The 20,424-nt window shown below is 46.8% G+C and overlaps 9 non-coding genes across 9 annotated transcripts; 6 read left to right on the top strand and 3 right to left on the bottom strand.

The window, feature by feature from the left end:
- The first annotated feature begins 3,704 nt into the window (after positions 1-3,704).
- trnar-acg (transfer RNA arginine (anticodon ACG)) lies at positions 3,705-3,777 on the top strand. Its single transcript has one exon. It is a non-coding gene; the product is annotated as a tRNA-Arg (tRNA).
- Positions 3,778-8,015: 4,238 nt separating this feature from the next.
- Positions 8,016-8,097, top strand: trnaf-aaa (transfer RNA phenylalanine (anticodon AAA)). The gene has a single exon. It is a non-coding gene; the product is annotated as a tRNA-Phe (tRNA).
- Positions 8,098-14,350: 6,253 nt separating this feature from the next.
- Positions 14,351-14,423, bottom strand: trnam-cau (transfer RNA methionine (anticodon CAU)). Its single transcript has one exon. It is a non-coding gene; the product is annotated as a tRNA-Met (tRNA).
- Positions 14,424-16,777: 2,354 nt separating this feature from the next.
- trnae-uuc (transfer RNA glutamic acid (anticodon UUC)) lies at positions 16,778-16,849 on the top strand. The gene has a single exon. It is a non-coding gene; the product is annotated as a tRNA-Glu (tRNA).
- A 451-nt stretch (positions 16,850-17,300) lies between these two features.
- On the top strand, positions 17,301-17,373 carry trnav-cac (transfer RNA valine (anticodon CAC)). The gene has a single exon. It is a non-coding gene; the product is annotated as a tRNA-Val (tRNA).
- A 634-nt stretch (positions 17,374-18,007) lies between these two features.
- On the bottom strand, positions 18,008-18,079 carry trnad-guc (transfer RNA aspartic acid (anticodon GUC)). Its single transcript has one exon. It is a non-coding gene; the product is annotated as a tRNA-Asp (tRNA).
- Positions 18,080-19,268: 1,189 nt separating this feature from the next.
- On the top strand, positions 19,269-19,341 carry trnav-aac (transfer RNA valine (anticodon AAC)). The gene has a single exon. It is a non-coding gene; the product is annotated as a tRNA-Val (tRNA).
- Positions 19,342-19,915: 574 nt separating this feature from the next.
- Positions 19,916-19,987, bottom strand: trnah-gug (transfer RNA histidin (anticodon GUG)). The gene has a single exon. It is a non-coding gene; the product is annotated as a tRNA-His (tRNA).
- A 201-nt stretch (positions 19,988-20,188) lies between these two features.
- On the top strand, positions 20,189-20,260 carry trnae-uuc (transfer RNA glutamic acid (anticodon UUC)). The gene has a single exon. It is a non-coding gene; the product is annotated as a tRNA-Glu (tRNA).
- Positions 20,261-20,424: the final 164 nt, after the last annotated feature.

Raw genomic sequence — 20,424 nt, 5'->3', positions numbered from 1 at the left:
CGTGTGCTCGTTCCCATATACCGTACGCCCCGGGGTGCAGTGCTAGGATGACGTACAATACCGCTTGGGCACATAACGGCGTTATATGCAAGTGCGGGACGTGAGGGTTTTCGTTTGTTCATTTTGTTTTGCTCTGCTTTGCTTTGTTTCATGGTCAAGAGGCGTAAGGTAAGTCGTAATCCAGGGAGAACACTGGTGGCAAACAGTCCAAGGTGAGAGGCGAGGTCCAAAGTCAAAAAGGCAGAAGGGGAGTCCAATATCCAGAATAAACGAGGTAATGGAAAAAACGCCAGGTAGAGCTCTCAAGGAGTAGACTCAATACCAGCGGGAAGCAGGTAAAGATGGTAAAAATAGCACTGCGTACCGCACGGTGGAGTGTGTGCAGGTGGGTTAACTCGTGCGGCGGCGTTTGTTAATAATCACCCGCTGCTGGTGCTGTTTAGATTGCTTAAGAGTTGGTCTTAACTGCCTGGCGGTCATGACAAGCTCCTCTTTAAGCTGTGCTTTAGTTTTGCATTCATGTGTTTCTAGAGCAGTTATTTATGGGGGTGGGTGGGTCTTTCACAGAGGCTCAGGACAAATCCCCTGCATGAAAGTCTACTGTGTGCGTTCAAACAGTCACAGGTCAAGAGCCAGGCAGGAGGACAATGGACAGAAGAAGCAACGAACTAAAAATAAAAGAACGAATATGAAAAAGCCACCATCTTTTTCTTTTTGACATTTTCCGACTTTCATGCAAGCCAGGACAAAGTTGCTCGTAGCTACTTGTGGATTCAAATACTCTATCGAGTGCTTTGATGAGTTTTTGCAATTTGATTGTCGTCCTGTCAGCCTGTTTCTGTTTTTCTTTTCAATCTAGTGATGGAAAGTAAGAGGGAAATGATGGAGCAATCAATAACTGCTCCGGAAAAATGGCAGAAAGAAATGGCCCGTCACTAAGGACATTTGTGAAGCAGAGGAGTGACATCACCACAAAGGCGACACATTCTGCTGATGGTTTTGGTGAATAATGATTGAGGCGCGTTAAGAGAAAGGTAGCTGTGTCAGCATGCGTAGGCTGCAAAGGATAAAGCAAAGGTTTACTCCATGCTGAAAAGAGAAGAAAAGAAGCACAACGTTTCGGCTGTGGAGTCTTCTGTGCCATCTTCTTTAGCGATGGTGATGATGTTTACATTGGAAAAACTGAGACACGCATACTGGAGGGGCTTGAACCACCAACTTTTCAGCACCACAGAGTCTGACAGTCTTTTGTGCGCCCTACATTTGCAGGTTTATGGTCAAAGAAAACAATCACTTGCGCTTCTTGCAGCCGGCAATCTTTTTCCACTGACAACCAAGAAATGGATTTCATCTTTCACAAGCTGTATGGATTTCTTCAAAAACAAGTTATTCCAGAAAGGAAATGAATTCTTGCATTAAACTGAACCAAGCTGTACATGTTTGTCTGAAATGAGACATTCGGCACAACAAGACACGGAGAGAGGCACCGCTGGTATTCAGACCAGGGATCGCCTGCTTACTAGGCAGGCACTTTAAGCCACTAGGGAACAGCGCCAGCGGAGCACCGCGCTTTTACAGACACTTGGATTTGGGTTTTTTTCATTTATGTTTGTGGACCTTCACCATTTGAGGAAGTGAGTTAGATAAGAAAGTTACAGGTATGGTGAGCAATGACTAACAAAGGCACGTACTGCATATTCCTTACAGAAGAGTAAGCAATTTGTTCTAAAAAACACCGGCTAAAGTCCAACATCGTTAGCAATCTTATTACTTAAATAGAATAAACATCAATAAACTGTAAGGTGCTGGTACATGCGAGTAGATTTGATCTTCTATTAAACAAAAATGCAATTACAGCTCTAAAAAGGTCAACCTAGACTTCTGTAACAGATCTGTTCAGGTCATCGCTGTTCCTCTGACCTTGTGAGTCTTTGGAATTTTAAAAGTGTATTTTGCTTGCCTTTCATGTGGTCTGTGTACAAGTCACTGTGGCGTATGCGGTCCTACACAGCCTTGCTATAGACGTGACGAGCCTCCGCTATGTTGCAATGGAGAACAGGTTCAGTACGGAGCTGCCGAGAAAATTCAGCTGGAAAGCTCGTTGCAGAAAAGCATCGTTATCTGCGTCCAGCTGCAAAGCGTCACTCGTGGGTGCTGAAGAATCGATTTCACAGGCTGCGGGTATAGGCGATTTAGAGTGTTAAAGGTCCCAGCGAAAACAAAACAGCGCTGGTCCTTTTTCATGCACGCACGAGAGCAAATGCAAAGGATTTGAACCTGCGCAGGGAGACCCAAACAGATTTTAAGTGTGTTGCCTTAACCACTCGGCCACGATTACAGTAAGTACGCCAGCTGTTGGCTTCTTGCTACAATCGAACAAGGAGTGCAAGGCGGCGGCGGCAACTTTTTTCAAGTTCGCTCTCCGTTTAAGAAACCTTTTACGCCATACGTGTAAGCAGACACACACCTCAGAGTACTTAAGGGTGGCTTCAAGTTGGAATGATAAAGTCTCCCCGTTCGGACATGAAAATAGAACTTTCTTAGACAGAAAGAAATCAACAACGGAGACATGTGGATGACGATTTCAGTCACTGCACTTTGAATAGCATTTTTACTCGAGTTACAGGAGATGCCCGAATGGCCCTTGACCTACGCTCTTACGAATGACTTGGAACATTCAAAGAGAACAGCCCTCAAGTCCTGCGGTTTATTATAATGCTGTTGCGTGTCGAGGCAGTATTTGACTCCGTCCTACCGTTGAGACAGGGGGCGTACTGTAAATGAACTGCACCTGACAGCTTTAGAAAAACACCTGGGCTCAGTACGGTGCTGAGAGCTCAGCGTTGCTGTTGTTCTTATTAGCACGCACTGCATCGGCTATGACCCGAACTTTTCAATTATTCCGATCAGTAAGTCAACACGTAGTCCACATGAAAGGTAGAAATATTCTCTTGTCTGTCTCATGTTTTTATAGAACTGAATGTCCCTGACAATGTACTGTTAGTTTTAATTGAAGAACGGCATCTGTGTTCAAATATAAAAAATATAAAAAAAACGCTGGCGGTTTAAACACGCGGAAGAAAACTGAGGGATCCACAGTATGTGGACCCTCCGTGCGCCATCAGTCCGCACTCCGGACTCTGAATCCTACCATCCAAGTTAAGATCTCGGCGGAACCTGAGGCGCAGTTCCTTCTTAAAACGTAATCTGGTGAGCATTTCTAGAATCGTACTTGTATAGATGCAGCCTTTAATGTGTTGCTAGGTTAAAATTGATGACTTCTTGTATTTCAGTAGGCAACTGCCCTCTTGATTTCAGATTGAATTTCTTTATTACAGGGGCGCTTTTATGATGACAGAGTCATGTTCAGGTACTTTGCTTGATGGAGGAAGCTCATTTCGGACTCTGTGATCTGCTCACCTGGAAAGGTCTGCTGTACTACTACAAGAGAGAAGTAGAGTCTGGAAGAAGGGACAATTTTATGATGCTTTGGAAGGTAGTTTTTTTTTTCTTTGAAATCGAAATGAATCAGAATATCAGAGCAAAAGACAAACTCTTGGTTTGGTTTAAAGAGATATGGTTTTAACACAGAAAAAATGTAGAAAACAGGTGTTTCTCACTTTTGGAAAAGAATGGACCGGGGGTAATATTTTACTAGTTGCAGTGCTGATCTCACTGGGTTACGGTCCTGCAGTGTCACACCAGGGCCAGTGGCGCAATGGATAACGCGTCTGACTACGGATCAGGAGATTGCAGGTTCGACTCCTGCCTGGCTCGGGTCGTTTTTAAACGCATCGGGCTACTCCCTAAGTAGTCTGTGCTACTTACTGCATTGTAATCGTACCCAGTAAGAGATTTCCTTCATGTAAATGAACTGCACCTGACAGCTTTAGAAAAACACCTGGGCTCAGTACGGTGCTGAGAGCTCAGCGTTGCTGTTCTAATTAGCACGCACTGCATCGGCTATGAGCCCGAACCTTTCAATTATTCCGATCAGTAAGTCAACACGTAGTCCACATGAACGGTAGAAATATTCTCTTGTCTGTCTCTTGTTTGTATAGAACTGAATGTCCCTGACAATGTACTGTTAGTTTTAATTGAAGAACGGCATTTGTGTTCAAATATACCAGACAAGTTTATGTAACTGCTCATGCGACACTCAGTTGTAATTAGTCAAGAAATAAAGTCGAACAACAGCTGCGGGTTTGATTCTGAACGTATCAGATTGCAGCGCCTTTTACTTCCATTGACAAATGATAGAGATTTGAAGAGAGATCCTTCAGACCAGCAAGCAAACCCACGGCTATTTCGGTTTTCTATCTAGGCAACGTTGGTGTCTGCAATAGCATACATGAAAGCGTGATGCAATTTCTGTGGCTACATTTGTTGCACGTCATGCACAGTAAGAGTGTTTCTAACACCAAATAAAAAGTCAACAAATAGCGATCACGCCTTCTCCTCAGTTAACCCACTGAAACCCTTGCTGTTAACAGTTCTTTACTGCGTGCTTTAAGAGCACCTACACATCGTGTCGGTTCTTACAGCTTTATTCATTAGGTTTTCAAAGGCATAAGTAGAGCACCAGAGGTGCGAACGCAAAATGTGTGGTTATCTGAAGAATTGCTTTCCATGGCAGCGGGGCCAAGCGATTTAGCGTTTTTATAGTACCAGGAAAGGAGAAGCGGCACTCCGCCTCTGCCGCGCAGGCACAAGGTGACGTTCGGCAGACGCCGGAGTCGGCAGGTTTCGAACCTGCGCGGGGAAACCCCAACGCATTTCGAGCCCATCGCCTTAACCACTCGAGCACGACAAATGCGAGCTCCCCGCCGCCGCATTCCTCCTATAATCAAACACGGACTGCGAGGTGGCTGCGGAAACCTTTTTAAAGTTGCTCTCCGTTAAAAAAAATACCTTTCACAAGATTCGTGCCGGCAGACAGACACGCCTCAGAGGGTTTAAGGCTGGCTTCACGTTCAAATGATAAAGTCCCCCAGTCCGGATGTCAAAATGCAACTTTGGCAGACAGAAAAAACATCAACAAACCACAAATGTGGACAAGGATTTTACAAGCTGCACCACACTGCACTTTCAAAAGCATTTACATTCGTGTTAGACGCAGGAATTGCCTTTGATTTGCGCGCTTACGAACGCCATGGAAAACGAAACAAAACTAAAGCCCTCAGCTCCTGCACTTGATTATAATCCCGTTACGTGTCGAAGCAGGAATTTAAGTCATCCTACCACTGCAACACAGGGAATAGAGGGAAATGAGCACAAGCTACGAATTGTCTCTAATCAGTCCCTACAGTTGTAAGACGCCTGGAAGCGTGCACCCCCATCATGAATCTTTGCGCATCTGTGCAAGGTAAACTCTGGAGCAGTCTCTGAAACGGCTCAAAGGAAACACGTGATTGATTCCATGTGCATCTGGGGTTCATTTCTTATTTACATTTAATTCAAGGGAAAGGCTTGGGTCAGTTTCAGACGGCCTCCAACAGCGAGATTCAAGCGCCCCACCTTCAGCCCAATCTGCGCCGCCAGAACGCCAACGGCTCCTCTGGTCTCCGGGGTGCGGTTGTGACCCCGTAACCTAAAGTGTTGGTGGCAGACAAATGGAGACTAACAGGTGATGTCCTAGGACATGACTACATTGTGACACTCGGTGGGGATGGTGACCATTGCTTGGAAAAGAGTGCGAGGCCCCTTTAGAAAAACATTTTGTTAACAGGCATTCTGCCTCAGCCTAAACACCTATAGCTTGCAAAGCGCATGCTATTAGACAGGCACCTCTGCAAAACCTTAAGAGTCTCTTAAACTAGTGATAGTAAGGTGTTCCCAATGGGCGATGTTCGGCTTTCAAATCATCTCTCCGTGGAAGCGCCGAGATGCAGCTGTTTAAGGCTTAGAAGCAGCTGACTGTTTTACTACCTAGCTGATCACTGTCAGTCAGGGAGCTTAGAGGTGAAAAGCCTGTCTGAGAGACAATTCGCCGTCGATCAGTTCAATATGTTCCGTACAAGCTCGGCGCACCTGAGATCATCTTGGTAGCCGTGTAGCTCATATGAGTGAAAGCGTGTGTGTCAGGACTCTTACTTGGCCATCCCAACATACGGAATTTCTTCTGTTTCAGCCACTCTGTTGTTGATGTACTCCTTTGTTTTTGTCATGTTGCAAGACCCAGCGTCTTTTGAGTTTTAGATCACAGGCAGACACCCTGACATTCTGCTGTAGAATTTCCTGATACATCTCGGAATTCATCGGTCCCTCGATGATTGCAAGCCGTACAGCCTCCGCCATGCTTCCCAGGTGGGATGAGGTTTTGGAGTTGGTATGCAGTGTTTTGTTATCTCCAAACATAACGCTGTGCACATTTACCAACAAGTTCAACTTTTGTCACGTCTGTCCACAGAACATTGTTCCAGGAGTTGCTGTGGAACATCCATGTGGTCTTTAGCAAACTTGAGAGGGGCAGTGGTGGTTTTTTTGTTGGGGAGAGCAGTGGTTTCCTCCATGGTGACCTCGCATGATCACCACTCCTGTTCAGATTTCTTCTTATGGTGGACTCATGAACACAGACGTAAGACAAAGTAAACCACCTGTGTGCTAGATCCCATCCCCACTCAGCTAGTCAAAGATTCCCTCGAAGGACTGGCAGGACCTATAATTAGTATGATGAATGCATCGCTTGCGTCAGGCGTCGTACATGATCAATTTAAGGTAGTGGTTCTTAGACCGCTCCTTAAGAAGTCAAATTTGGATCCACAAGTTCTTAACAACTACAGGCCTGTCTCAAAGGTCCCATTTCAATCTAAAAGTCTTGAAAGAATAGTTGTTGCCCAACATCAAATGGATTCAAATAATATACTTGAGAAATTTCAGTCTGGTTTCTGAAACTGCATTAACAAGAGTCGTAAATTATATTCTCTTAGCTACTGATGCGGGGAATGCAACAGTGCTAGGTTGCAACAGTGCTAGGAATGCAAACTTTAGGTTGCGCTTCTTCATGCTGCATCATTGGCATGAGTGGAGCTTTTTAAACGTCTGTACTTACTGCGCCCCATAAGAAATCGTTTGTCCCTGTTCAAAAGAGATTGTGCGATGTCCTGCAGCGTTCGCAAAGCAAACCTTTGACAGTTTGAATAGAGGAATTTATTCTGCTTCCTGTGCGTGCAGTAGTTACAAACTTGAACGTCTTTACACGATCTCCTGCAGTTTTCAGTGGGCAGGCTTGGTCAGATGGCTTGGAAAAACATCATGAGCAGTGTCCTGCATGTTTTCTGTGTATAGCTGTCTTTTAACGCATACAGAATTCATTCGAAATCATTGATTTCTCCAATTAACAAGGATCCCTTAAATGATGAGTCAAAGTAACATCTAATCGGATTAGTTTCCTTAGAGCTGGTTCAGAGTTTGCTCAAGAGTTTACCTTTCACAGATGAGCAAAGAAGAATGTTGGGGGTGCACGCTTCAAGGCACCTTACAGCTGTAGGGAGTGATTCGAGACGATTCGTGGCGTGTGCTCGTTCCCATATACCATACGCACCGGCGTGCAGTGCTAGGATGACGTACAATACCGCTTGGGCACGTAACGGCGTTATATGCAAGTGCGGGACGTGAGGGTTTTCGTTTGTTCGTTTTGTTTTGCTCTGCTTTGCTTTGTTTTGCTTTCCATCGCGTTGGTAAGAGCGTAAATAAAAAGGCGATTCCTGCGTCTACCACTAATGTAAGAGCTATTTCAAGTGCGACGTGGTGCGGCTTTTCAAATGCTTGTGGGCATTTCTCTGTTGTTGATTCTTTTTTTGTGTGTAACAAAGTGGCATTTTCATGTCCGGACGGGGAGACTTTATCATTCCGACATGAAGCCACCCTTAAGTCCTCTGAGGCGTGTCTGTCTGCAAGGCTTGTATTTTGGAAATGTTTTTTTGAAACGGAGAACGACTTTGAAATAGGCTTCCGCCGGCGCCTCGCGATCCAGGTAAGATTGTAGCAAGAACGCAGCGGCTGTGGGGCTTGCTGTAGTCGTGGCCGAGTGGTTAAGGCGATGGACTAAAAATCCATTGGGGTCTCCCTGCGCATGTTCGAATCCTGCCGACTACGTTGTCCGCCTCCAGTCGGTGTGTTCCGGCGCAAGCAAAGAAGCGCGCCTCTTTGTTGTTCCTGGTGGTTTTAAAACGCCCAATCGCTTGTACCCGCTGCCTTGAAATAAATTCTTCAGCATCCGCAAATGGCATTTTGCAGCTGGAAGCATATGTCGACGCTTTTTGCACAGAGCACCAAAAAAGCGTCTTTTTTGAAGGCCCAGACACTTAGCATTGGTGTTTCAGTGGTAGAATTCTTGCCTGCCACGCGGGAGGCTTGGGTTTGATTCCCGGCCAATGCAGTGGCTTTTGCAGCGAGCGGCTCCATCACTTGCATCCCCTTGCAACTCGCAACTGAAAACCCACTGAAGCTAAGCAGGTGTGAGCCAGGTCAGTACCCGGATGAGGGTAAGCTACAGGGAAAAACAAAGCTTCCAGCTGGAAGCGGTGTTAATGGTGCCGGCGGGGGGGCGCTCACCCTGAGGTCTGTGCGGGTCCCAATGTCCCAGCATAGTGACGGAGACGCTGTGTTGTAAAAGGGCGCTGTCTTTCGGATGAGATGTAAAACCGAGGTCATAGTGCTCTGTGGTCATTAAAAATGACCACCAAAACCTTTGACAAAAGCTCTTGGTAATTGATGGTCTTCAATAATGCTTCTCCTTTAGGTACATTTTAAATCAGCTGAAAAATGCTGTGAAATGGGGGGACACTTCAGGCCAGTGTAGGATTTGGGTTACAAGAACCATGAAACTGCACGAGAAAGCCCGTACACTGAATTACACGGCTTTCTATTCAAAGGAGGGCAAAAGAAATTCCCTGAGTTCGATTTTTTGCAGCACAGAGAGGACCACCGTCGTGAGGCCGGTTAGTTCAGTTGGTTAGAGCGGGGTGCTAATAACGCCAAGGTCATGGGTTCAATCCCCGTACGGGCTATGTTCTTTTCTCCTCTCTTACCAAAGCTGTTAGGTTCCTTTCTGTGGTGAGATGGGTTGTCATGCAATGCTGCCACATAGTGCCGACAGACAAGAGTGTTGCGGGAGAAGAGAAAAGTGTTTGAAGATTTAAGAGTGTCTTAGGTGGAGTCAAAATCAAGTGTCACAAATGCAAGTGGGAGGATTTCCAATGTTTAATATGGTAAAAATAAGCAGAAGTTATCTGCCGGTCATGGCACAGTCTGCCATGCTTTTGTCAGATACTGTAAAGTGGTGTCGAACTGGAGCCTCACCATTTGCATATGTGAGGCTCCAGTTATACATCGAGTGTCACATTAAATGACAAAAATGAAGAGAGTTAAAGCAGCTGGAGAGGTTTTCTTACAACTTTTGAGCTGACACAGTTTTGGAAAATGTTTCCTTCACGCTGCACTGTACAACATAGGCAGCCAAGAGTCTCCAAAACAAAACAGAATTGACAGATAGGAGAAAATTCCCACTCGTCCTGAAGTTCCCAAAATCCAGCACTGAGCGTAAACAAAGTGTCTAAGTAGCGTGGGAATGCTAACCCTAACCCTAGCTGGAGTTTGAGCAATCCAGCACTGAGCGTAAAAAGATGAGTCAAAGTAACGTCTAATCGGATTAGTTTCCTTAGAGCTGGTTCAGAGTTTGCTCAAGAGTTTACCCAGTGGGCATTGATTCGTCGAATATACGTATATTCACGGCGAAAATACGGCTATACGTATATATACGTCGCCTCGACGTATAATCAACGTCGAATTGCAACCGTAAAATCGACGACATTAATAAACGCATATATAACGTCGAAAACACATCTAACACAGTGCCTGAGGCTTTTTACTGTATGTATCGTGTGTGCCGCAACTAGGAGTATACGGCACTCTGCACAGTGTACGAAGTAAATTATTTCCGCAGTAATTAATTTACACGTGTATAATAAATATAGTAAATATAATAAATTAATTACTGCGAAAATAATTTTCTTCGTAAATCCTGCAATCCAGATGATTGGGGTATTGGTGCATGGCTACAGTCTGTGCTAGGAACATGGAGAGGGTCTCTGGTTCAATACATATTTGTGGGTCTGGTATTATTCGTTATGATCATATCGTTAATATCCTGTTTGAAAAACATGTGGACTAAAGCTGCTGCTTCTGTGCTAATTGTACGCCCTGAAGGGATCATGAAGGTCAAAAAATGATTTCATGGGAAAGGTTCTCTTATCTAGTGGCAGAACCTGATGGGTAGAACAATATAGCTTTAAGGGGGGTTACCCTTGGGAGTGATTCCCCTAGATGCAAATGATTATTGTGGTTTGTTTGTTCATAATAAGATGTTTTGCAGGAACGGAACAAAGAGAAATTTTACAACTTCAGCTAGAATTGTTCTACAAAACGTCACAGCTGAGGCAGGGGAACAATGTGTAGATTTTTCTAAGAGTTATTACCCAGTTGTTGACCAATCTGTTGACCAATGTTGACCAAAAAAGCCTAGGATTATGCTGGGCTCCAGCCCACAGGGATTTACCTGTGCTGTAAGAACTAATGAGTGAATAAGGAGACTGGATTCTGGTGAAAGACTTCAGGAAAAAGAAATGGTGTTCACTCAGGTGGAGGGGGCTGTACCAGGTGCTGCTGACCACTGCCACTGCTGTGAAGGTCACAGAAATGGTGCCCTGGATTCATGCTTCCCACTGTAAAAAGGTCACAAACGAACTGAACAAAGCGCAGGAGTGATGTCTCCACAAGGACAGATGGGGATAACCTGCTTGGGACTGATGTGCACAGCCTTTTTCCTTTTTATGTAGAAGCCTGTCACCACCCCAAAAGAGGAAGAATCTAAACACGAAGCCTCTTTGTATACAAACTGGCTGAATGAAACTGATAATGAGGGGGATATGCGTAATTTGTGGTATAAATTTATAAATCATACTGTAAAGTTAAAGAAATTTAATGCATCTTGTTATATATGTGCTTTAATGCCTCATTCTACAGCCTCACCCATGCGACTTTTTATGAAATGTACTCTTTTATTAATATCATGTTAGAAGGCTTAGACGCTATCAAACAAGAATTAAGGGGAGTTAGATTAATGGCACTTCAGAACAGGTTCGTGCTGGACCTTCAAAATGCAGCATCTGGAGGAGTCTATGCTTTAGTAGGAGACTCCTGTTGTACATATATTCCAGCTAATGACTATGATTACGGAAATCTTACACTCGCTATTCAGCATTTAAAAGAACTAAAAGACAAGGTGAATAAAGAGAGAGGCATAAAAGATACACCGGCTTTTCTCTCCTGGTTAGAATCACTGTTTGGGCCAGGGGGAATGTTTTTCTTTTAAGTTACTAACACCGATTATAGGGGCTGTGATACTTGTCTTCCTGTTTTTATGTTGCTGTATGACATGTATTATTCCAATGCTTCGAAATATGGAAATATGGTACCTAGGGGGATAAACTGTTCATCCTTCCAGTCTGGAGAATTGGCAGCTGTCTGACGTCAGTAAGTGATCCTTAAAAAATTAATAGTTCCATGACAGTGTGCATCACCAGAAAATCAATTTCAATGCATTAAAACTCTTGTTATCCTTCTGATCATTGAAGTGTCATTGCCCCAGCACTGTATACTCTTACTTTTGACGCCTGTCTGAAGTTGGATCCATTTCTAAGAATGGTGACTCACATATCCTCATGCTCAACTTTGGCTCAACCACACAAACTATGAAGTTAATCATCTGCTTTTGCTCCAAGATTTATGTTACTAGGCTCTGGGGATCCTCGTGTTCAAACTTTGCCCTTATTGTGGATGATCCATGACAGAATTCAGGGAATTCAGAATTCTGATACCTCAGCTCAGATTCTGACTGGGCAGACTGTCATTGCCTGGTGTGAATGTGTGCATATCTGTTTTTGTGCATGTTCTGTGGCCTGTTGTACAGTACATCACAAATGAAAGGGAAATGGAAAACTAAAATAAGACTCAAGTGTTTTAGCTTTCATTAACAGTGTTTCATTAGTATCTGTGCTAGATCCTGTCATCCACTGCTTACCACGACAGGCTCTAGCACAGGATAGCAGCTAATACATTTAACAATCTCACTGCACAATGTTGTATATTCAAGGGCTGATCTTCTGTACTTTTTCTTTCACTTTTCATTTCCTAGAAACTCAGTCCTGCCAGGAATAATCTGAGAACAAAATCAATCTGAGTGAAAATCTAAGCAGAGGAAGATTGTTTTACAGAGTTAACAAGGTCTAATTCAAGGTCATCAGCACTAACAACATTCTCTCTGGAGACAGGCGATAAGAAAATTGAAAGTGTGTATTGTTACATAACAGCAGAGACTATGAGTTATGCTATCATGAGAGTGGTGATGGATTTTTTTCATTGCTTAGTTTTGCAGGTTCTGTACATTTGAACATTCAAAGTGACTAAAGTAAAGGAGTTTTCCCTTTTTACCACATAATTCCCAAAGATCAACACTAATAGAAAGCCTAATTCCAGCCAAGATTCAATTACTGTCTCTCAGGCATCCCAGCAGTGGATTTCATGACTTCAGACAGCCATCTTTATCAGTGGAGAACTCAATGCTCTGAGGTTTACTGGCAGAGTCTCACACTGGGTAATATGTTGGTAAATAATGTCCTATGGAATTCTACTATTGATAAATTCTACTATGGAACTGCGATGTGTCCTGAAAAAATCTTCTATGATAGTGGTACAGTCCATCACACCCCACCTACAGCCTTTAAAAGAGAAAAAAATATTCTGATATTATGGTGGAAAAAGAGCCCTGGAATCTTTGTAGAAGGACCAAAGACGGAAAGAACGGGCAGTGTAACCATGGCGAAGAGAAGGGAAATATTGGAGAGAGCTTTTTTCATACACTTTTTATCATTGTTTTTCCAGCCCAACAATGATCAACAAATATGGGCAGGCGTCCTGTGCCAAATCCAATCTACCTTTCTTCCAAGCATACAGGAATGTCAGTGAATTAAATATTGACATATGAAAATACCCAAAAATATGCAATCACACATATGCAGTTTGAGCAAACATAAGACAATACCCAAGTACCACAAACTACCAGGCATCATTAGCAGTTCAGGTGGGGAGCTGTGTCAGCATGCGTAGGCTGCAAAGGAACAAGTAATAGGTCTATTCCATGCTTAAAAGAGAAGAAAGAAAACACAACATTTCAGCCGTGGAGCCCTCACACCTGAAGAAGGCTCCACGGCCGAAACGTTGTGTTTTCTTTCTTCTCTTTTCATCTAGTGTCATTAGCCAGTTCCTGTCAAAATAAAATAGAAATGGATAACATTCTAGAGAGAGTTTGAAATACCAAGGTACAATTTAAACCATATTTCTTCCACTACAACCACAATATTTTGGAGAGATCGCTGAGCCTAACTGTTCTGGCATGCCCGTTAGCCTCCGTCCTGCTTCACCAATGAATGCAACGGGGCACATTCTGAGGGAGATGCGGTCAATCAGGTTGCAGGAAAACCACGCTATGCTTTTTTTTGAGATCCTGAAAAGGACAGAGGGGCCATGTATATGTGTGCAGCTGGATATGTAATTGCAGGTGGCGTAGCAAATTCTGCTGAAGCCCCACTGCCTGGTGTGGACGGTAGCTGTGCATGTTGCAGCAGAATTGTGCATGTGAGATCAAGGGGGCATGTCATGTGTTTGAGCACTTCACTCCCTTCTGGAAGCACGTGATTCCCTGAGTCCAAAAAATTTGTAAGTTCTTTGGATGACCTGTGGACCGATCTTTCACGATGAAGAATTCCTTAAGAAGAATAGATCTCGGCCCACCATCCCAATGCCTCCATCTCAAAACAGCAACCTCCCACTGCCCTTAGTCTGCAAGGCAGTCCTTTCAAGTGCGATGATGACGCCGGGACCTTCGTTGCCTATTGTACGAGCTGAACTTTTGTGCTCATCAATTCAACGCTCTTTCCATCAACTCATCTTGTCTTTTGACGCTTCGTGTTTTGTGCTCCTTTGACTATCGGCATATCGGGTGACTGCAAACACTGAAGTTCTTGCTTACGGAGTGTGGAATAGTGTTTTCAAGTGATCGCTGTTCTGTCATGTTGACGCCGAGTGAATCTTTCTTTGGCAACATGGGCAGGCTGACAGCAGCGCGAGCGAAAGTAATGGCAAATTTCTTGACTTATTTCTGAATGTGAATGTTCTTTAGAAAAGGGATGCGGCGTTGCTTCTCCCCCGTGTAAAGGTCACGCATTCCAGACGTGGTTATGAGCGAACAGTTGCCGCAAGTGTTTGAAAAGAGCAAGAGAGGAAGCAGCCCTGCCCCGTGTGAGGATCAAACTCAGGACCTTCAGATGATGAGACTGACGCGCTACCAACTACGCCAACGAGGCCAGCTGCAGTACACAGCCGGAAAGTTTGCCTCATGGATTTCAGTCGCCCGTTCCCTAATCTTTAGACGCCCTCTGCTGGATGTTGCATTTGCCTTTTGATCTCACCGATACTTTTTTGGTCTGTTTCTGTTGCGAGTCTGTTTTTCAGATCTCACCTAGCACAAGTCTCTCTGGCTGAAGTGGCCTCTCTGCTTCAGCATCGTGCCCTCACTCAGCCATTAAAAACGTCACTCGGACTTCTGACATGCTGACATGAAATGTCAAGAGAGAGTGGCGGAGACGCTTAAGGCAGAGAGAAGATGAAGAGGGGGCGTGGCTGCGAAATGATTGACAGCTGCATGACGCTCTCCATGCAAGGTGTGACCACAGGCTAAAGGACACCTTTCGGCACATCAAGCTCTAAGCACACACCTGGAGGACGTGGGAAATGATCCCGCTACCTCTCGCATGCAAAGCGACCGCTGTACCATGCAAGCTAACCCCCCTCGCTGGGGCTCATGCCTCGGTGTCGCCTAGTGCCGCTTGTTCCCCTCTTACCGGGTGCAGTTCACTGCCCTTCATCTGCAAGGCAGTCGTGTAATTGCGGCTTTCTTGACTTATTGATGAAGGTCTGACTGGACGAGCGAATGACGCCTCTCCCCCGTCCTCAAGCTCGCTGACAGAATAAAATGGAAAGTGCTTCCGTGGCTCATTGGTTTAGGGGTATGATTCTCACTTAGGGTGTGGGAGGTCCTGGGTTCAACTTGCGGATGAGCCCTTGTGTGTTCTTTTTGTCCTCGTCCACAAGACTGGGAACTGATATCCACATCACCTTGCAGCATCTGCTTATGGCAAACGATGGAATGTGACTAATGACTGAACGAGCCTGGTGAATACTCATCACGTGGCACAATGAGAGCGTGCAGTCAGCTGTCCAAGGCAGCAACCTCATTGCTCGTTCAAAAGAACACGTACTGAAAACTCATCACCACTATGTCGTAAATGAGCACCGCGATCGCTTGTTGTCATGCGTCCTTACTTGGGAAATGCAGAAGCAAAAACTGCCCTCTCTCAGTCACCGAAACGTGTGCGGCTCGCCTTGCACTCTCTGCGCCTCGCATATTTATGGAGCTGTCTGCTCTTCTTTCTGTTGAAGTACGCAAGTTACGGGGCGTACTGCAGACTATGATGTGCTCAATGACAGCTTTCAAGATTTGAAAACTATGAGCTTGATGGCTCAAGTCGAACGAATGTGGTTGTTACGCAATTGATGATCAAACGCACGTATTCTAACGATTCGTGAGAGTATGTTCTAAAGGTCCCTGGCTCGATCCCGGGTTTCGGCATTTTGTTTCATCGCGCCCTTTGTTCCTATCTCCAGCGCCCTCTGCCTAAAGTGACGCGTCCCTTTCTCAGCCCGAAACGCAAGCGAGACACCAGCAGCAGTCCCTACAGGTTTCTGTAGTGTAGCGGCTATCACGTTCGCCTAACACGCGAAAGGTCCCCGGTTCGAGACTGGGTGCAAACAGCCTCTTCTTGCACGCTCCTGCACTTCACAGAGGTCTTGAACCACCAGTCATTTGTTCCCAATGTATTTCCGGTGCCTTCATGCACTCTTGTTCCAAACGCACGTTTTTTCTGTACCTGGAGCCGATCATTTGCAATTGGGCTATCCCTACAGACCAAGACGAGCTCTGTCGGCTCAAAAGCAGCGCAACACCTGCGAGAACAACAGAAAGATTAGTACCCAGCGGGGGCCTCTTAGTGAGCCCAAGATCTAATCAAGAATCGACTCCAGAAACAGGGCTTGGCGCATTGTTCCATACTCCGACCACTCTTGGTGTAAACAGGTCCCTCCTGGTCTCTGCATGAAATGCACTTTCCTGCGTTTGCTTTGGTGTAACTGGCTTCCCATGCATGGGCGAATGTGAAGAAGATCCTTAGTAAGTCATTGAAGAAACCCGAGAAGAGGTCGGAGTGGCCTCTGTCGTTCATCAACGATCCAGTCAGGCAGTACTCCTCTGTAAAGCGCTGTTCGTTCACATCGATTGGCTTTTTTTTGCCTTCATTCATGCAAGTAGTAAAAGCAGACGCCCCTATTCTGCCGTGACCCGGATTTGAACCAGGGTTGTTGTGGCCACAACGCAAAGTACTGACCACTATACGATCACGGCGAGTTACCGATACACACGTGGCAGGGCGGAAAAGGCTGTGCTCTCTTCGTGTGACATAATTCGGGAAAGTCCTGACGTTGCATTTCAACTGAGCCCCAGTATACATCGACCCTTCGGCACTCTGAGTGACAACTCTCTTGCGTGTTTTCTCATATTTATGTAGTTTGCTTGCATGATGCCCGGAACAGCAGGGTTGTGCACTCCCATATGGTCTAGCGGTTAGGATTCCTGGTTTTCACCCAGGCGGCCCGGGTTCGACTCCCGGTATGGGAACGTGTCAATTTTGCCTCCTGCTTTCCAAAAGATCAGCACTGTGTACGAAGGAGCCACATTAAAACTACTCAACGTGCAAAACGTGCGAGAAGAGGGGGCGCTTGTTTCCAGCCGAAACTTCTCGCGTGTGAGACGAGCTGACCATCGCTGCAGGAGGTGGGAGGGTCACTCTGGTAGACAGGGCTGACCTTCGGCAATAGGATTTATACTCTCCAAGATGATATTTGCACTTTCTGGAGAGGCGATTTTCTCCACTTCAGTAGCCCGATTTCGTCGATTGCGTGGAGAGGGCTGTAGAATGTGGCGCCGTCTTTCCTGCTCCGTCCATGACAGGCGTGCTGGTCTCTGGAGAGAGAGCACGGTCCATCAGCGCACCCCAATAAAGGCACTGGAAGCAGCTGAATCGCATTGGCGAAGCTCAGCGCTGGGCCGCTGGGCACATCTGACCACAGTTTCCGTAGTGTAGTGGTTATCACGTTCGCCTCACACGCGAAAGATCCCCGGATCGAAACCGGGCGGAAACAGACCAGACTTCTTCTGTCGCCACGCACAAAAGGGGATTGGGGATTCGCCTAGTGCTGTGATCGAACAGACCCACTCACCTCTTAGTGTGGCGGGATCTGCACAGTGCATGTCGCAGCGCATCCTGCTTTCACTTCAATGCGCGTCCTGATGTACCCCGGTCTCCCGCATGACAGGTGGGGACAGGTGACAGGTCCACGTGACAGGTCCTATACTAACGAGGAAGACATCGCTCTCTCCGACCCCCGGCATCGTGTCCCGACCCACCGTGCTGGAAGCCGACTCGTGCTGTGATTCCTTTACGGAGCAGAAATGACAACCGAGCAGCCGAGAGATCATTTCAGCATTTCGCGTCTGAACGGAAAACACAAACGACCAACTCGGAATGATTTGCCTTTGACGCTTATCAAAGCGTTCTTTGTGCATCGAACAGACCCACTCACCTCTTAGTGTGGCGGGATCTGCACAGTGCATGTCGCAGCGCTCCCTGCTTTCACTTCAATGTGCTTCCTGATGTCGAGTCGTGTGCCGTGCGGAGGCTCTGAAAGCGAGAGCAATGAAAAGGTTCACGACGCTGTGTTAGAAAACAGAGAAGTGAAAGGCAGTCCTTTCTCTAAGGAGGTAAAAGAAAAGCTACTCCCCGTCGGGGAATCGAACCCCGGTCTCCCACGTGACAGGCGGGGATACTTGCCACTATACTAACGAGGAAGACATCACACGCTCCGACCCCCGGCATCGTGTCCCGACCCAGCGTGCTGGAAGGCGACGCGTGCTGTGATTCCTTTACGGAGCAGAAATGACAACCGAGGAGCCGAGAGATCATTTCAGCATTTCGCGTCTGAACGGAAAACACAAACGACCAACTCGGAATGACTTGCTTTGGACGCTTTTCAAAGCGTTCTTTGTCCACGATAAACTGCGCCGCCTAGCAGATACAAATGGGTTGTACAACTTTGAAGTAGCAAATGGAAGAGGGCTAAGCCTCCTCTCTTTTAGCCCAGGTTCGATCTGTCTCCCAGAATCACCAGGGCGCACGCACACACACACACCCGTGCCGTTGAAGTACTCTGCTTCATTTCTGAGGGCAACTCAACATTCACTCCTACCCCGAGTGCAGAAAAGACAGCGTCTGCAGCAACAGCAGCTCAGGTCTCTGCACAGGAGCTAAGCTGCCCCCATCTCCTCTGCTCTGCGGCTCCTACGGAGTGGAGTCCTGCCTGGAGCCGTGTTTGCAGGCGGCGGCTCCCCGCTACCTGTCTGTGCGTTGTGTCCAAGAGCTCCTGGGAGGAAGAGAGAGCCCTCCGACTCGGGGGCTTTTCCACGGTCTGTGTGAGGAGGGGCGGGTGTGTCCAGCAGCTTATCGAGCGGAAGCCTGAGGCGGCGGAGAGCTGTGATCGTGCAGACCTTGAGGTGTCACCTCTTTGTCTGCTTTCCCGCCCTCCCTCCGCCCAAGCTCTGCTCCAAAGTAGCCCGGCAACCCCTCACACCTGCACGTGTCACAACCTAAGGTGTGGTCATGAGACACCCATGGGGTGTTGTTCTGTTCTTGCTAATTGTTTCCTGCCCGTCGCAGGCAGGAGTCCATGCGAGGAAGATGCGCTGGACAGAGCTCAGAGGGCGCACCTGGGTGGCTTTCGTTCTGAGTGACGTTCCTGCAACACTCTCCCGCTACTCTTGGTGCGCTCATGCCGCAACACAGGAAGGCTGAAGCAGGTGGCTGTGGGCTCTGTGCACCGCCGAAATAGCTCAGCTGGGAGAGCGTTAGACTGAAGATCTAAAGATCCCGGGTTTCGGTGTTTTGTTTCATCGCGCCCTTTGTTCCTCTCTCCAGCGCCCCCTGCCTAAAGTGACGCGTCCCTTTCTCAGCCCGAAACGCAAGCAGCAACAGTCCCTGCAGGTTTCCGTGGTGTAGCGGCTATCACGTTCGCCTAACACGTGAAAGGTCCCCGGTTCGAGACCGGGTGGAAACAGCCTCGTTTTGCACGCTCCTGTACTTCACAGAGGTATTGAGCGACCGGTCATTTGTTCCCAATGTATTTCCGGTGCCTTCATGCACTCTTGTACCAAACGCACGTTCCTTCTGTATGCGGAGCCGATCATTTGCAATTGGGCTGTGCCGACAGATCAGGACGAGCTCTGTCGGCTCAATAGCAGCGCAGGACCTGCAAGAACAACAGAAAGATTAGCATCCAGCGGGGGCTTCTTAGTGAGCCCAAGATCTCATCAAGAATCGGCTCCAGCAACAGGGCTGGGCGCATTGTTCCATTCTCCGACCACTCTTGGTGTAAACAAGTCCCTCCTGGTCTCTGCTTGAATTGCACTTTCCTACGTTTGCTTTGGTGTAACTGGCTTCCCCTGCATGGGCGAATGTGAAGAAGATCCTTAGTAAGTCATTGAAGAAACCCGAGAAGAGGTCGGAGTGGTCTCTGTCGTTCATCAACGATCCAGTCAGGCAGTACTCCTCTGTAAAGCGCCGTTCGTTCACATCAATTGGCTTTTTTTTGCCTTCATTCGTGCAAGTAGTAAAAGCAGACTCCCCTATTCTGCCGTGACCCGGATTCGAACCGGGGTTGTTGCGGCCACAACGCAAAGTACTGACCACTATACGATCACGGCGAGTTACCGATACACACGTGGCAGGGCGGAAAAGGCTGTGCTCTCTTCGTGTGACATAATTCGGGAAAGTCCTGACGTTGCATTTCAACTGAGCCCCAGTATACATCGACCCTTCGACACTCTGAGTGACAACTCTCTTGCGTGTTTTCTCATATTTATGTAGTTTGCTTGCATGATGCCCGGAACAGCAGGGTTGTGCACTCCCATATGGTCTAGCGGTTAGGATTCCTGGTTTTCACCCAGGCGGCCCGGGTTCGACTCCCGGTATGGGAACGTGTCAATTTTGCCTCCTGCTTTCCAAAAGATCAGCACTGTGTACGAAGGAGCCGCATTAAAACTACTCAACGTGCAAAACGTGCGAGAAGAGGGGGCGCTTGTTTCCAGCCGAAACTTCTCGCGTGTGAGACGAGCTGACCATCGCTGCAGGAGGTGGGAGG

The sequence above is a fragment of the Lepisosteus oculatus genome, unplaced genomic scaffold, assembly GCF_040954835.1.
Source record: "Lepisosteus oculatus isolate fLepOcu1 unplaced genomic scaffold, fLepOcu1.hap2 HAP2_SCAFFOLD_48, whole genome shotgun sequence".
In the NCBI taxonomy this organism is placed as follows: domain Eukaryota; kingdom Metazoa; phylum Chordata; class Actinopteri; order Semionotiformes; family Lepisosteidae; genus Lepisosteus; species Lepisosteus oculatus.
Note: the sequence above shows the minus strand (reverse complement) of the source record. Positions and strands in the feature narration are given on the sequence as shown.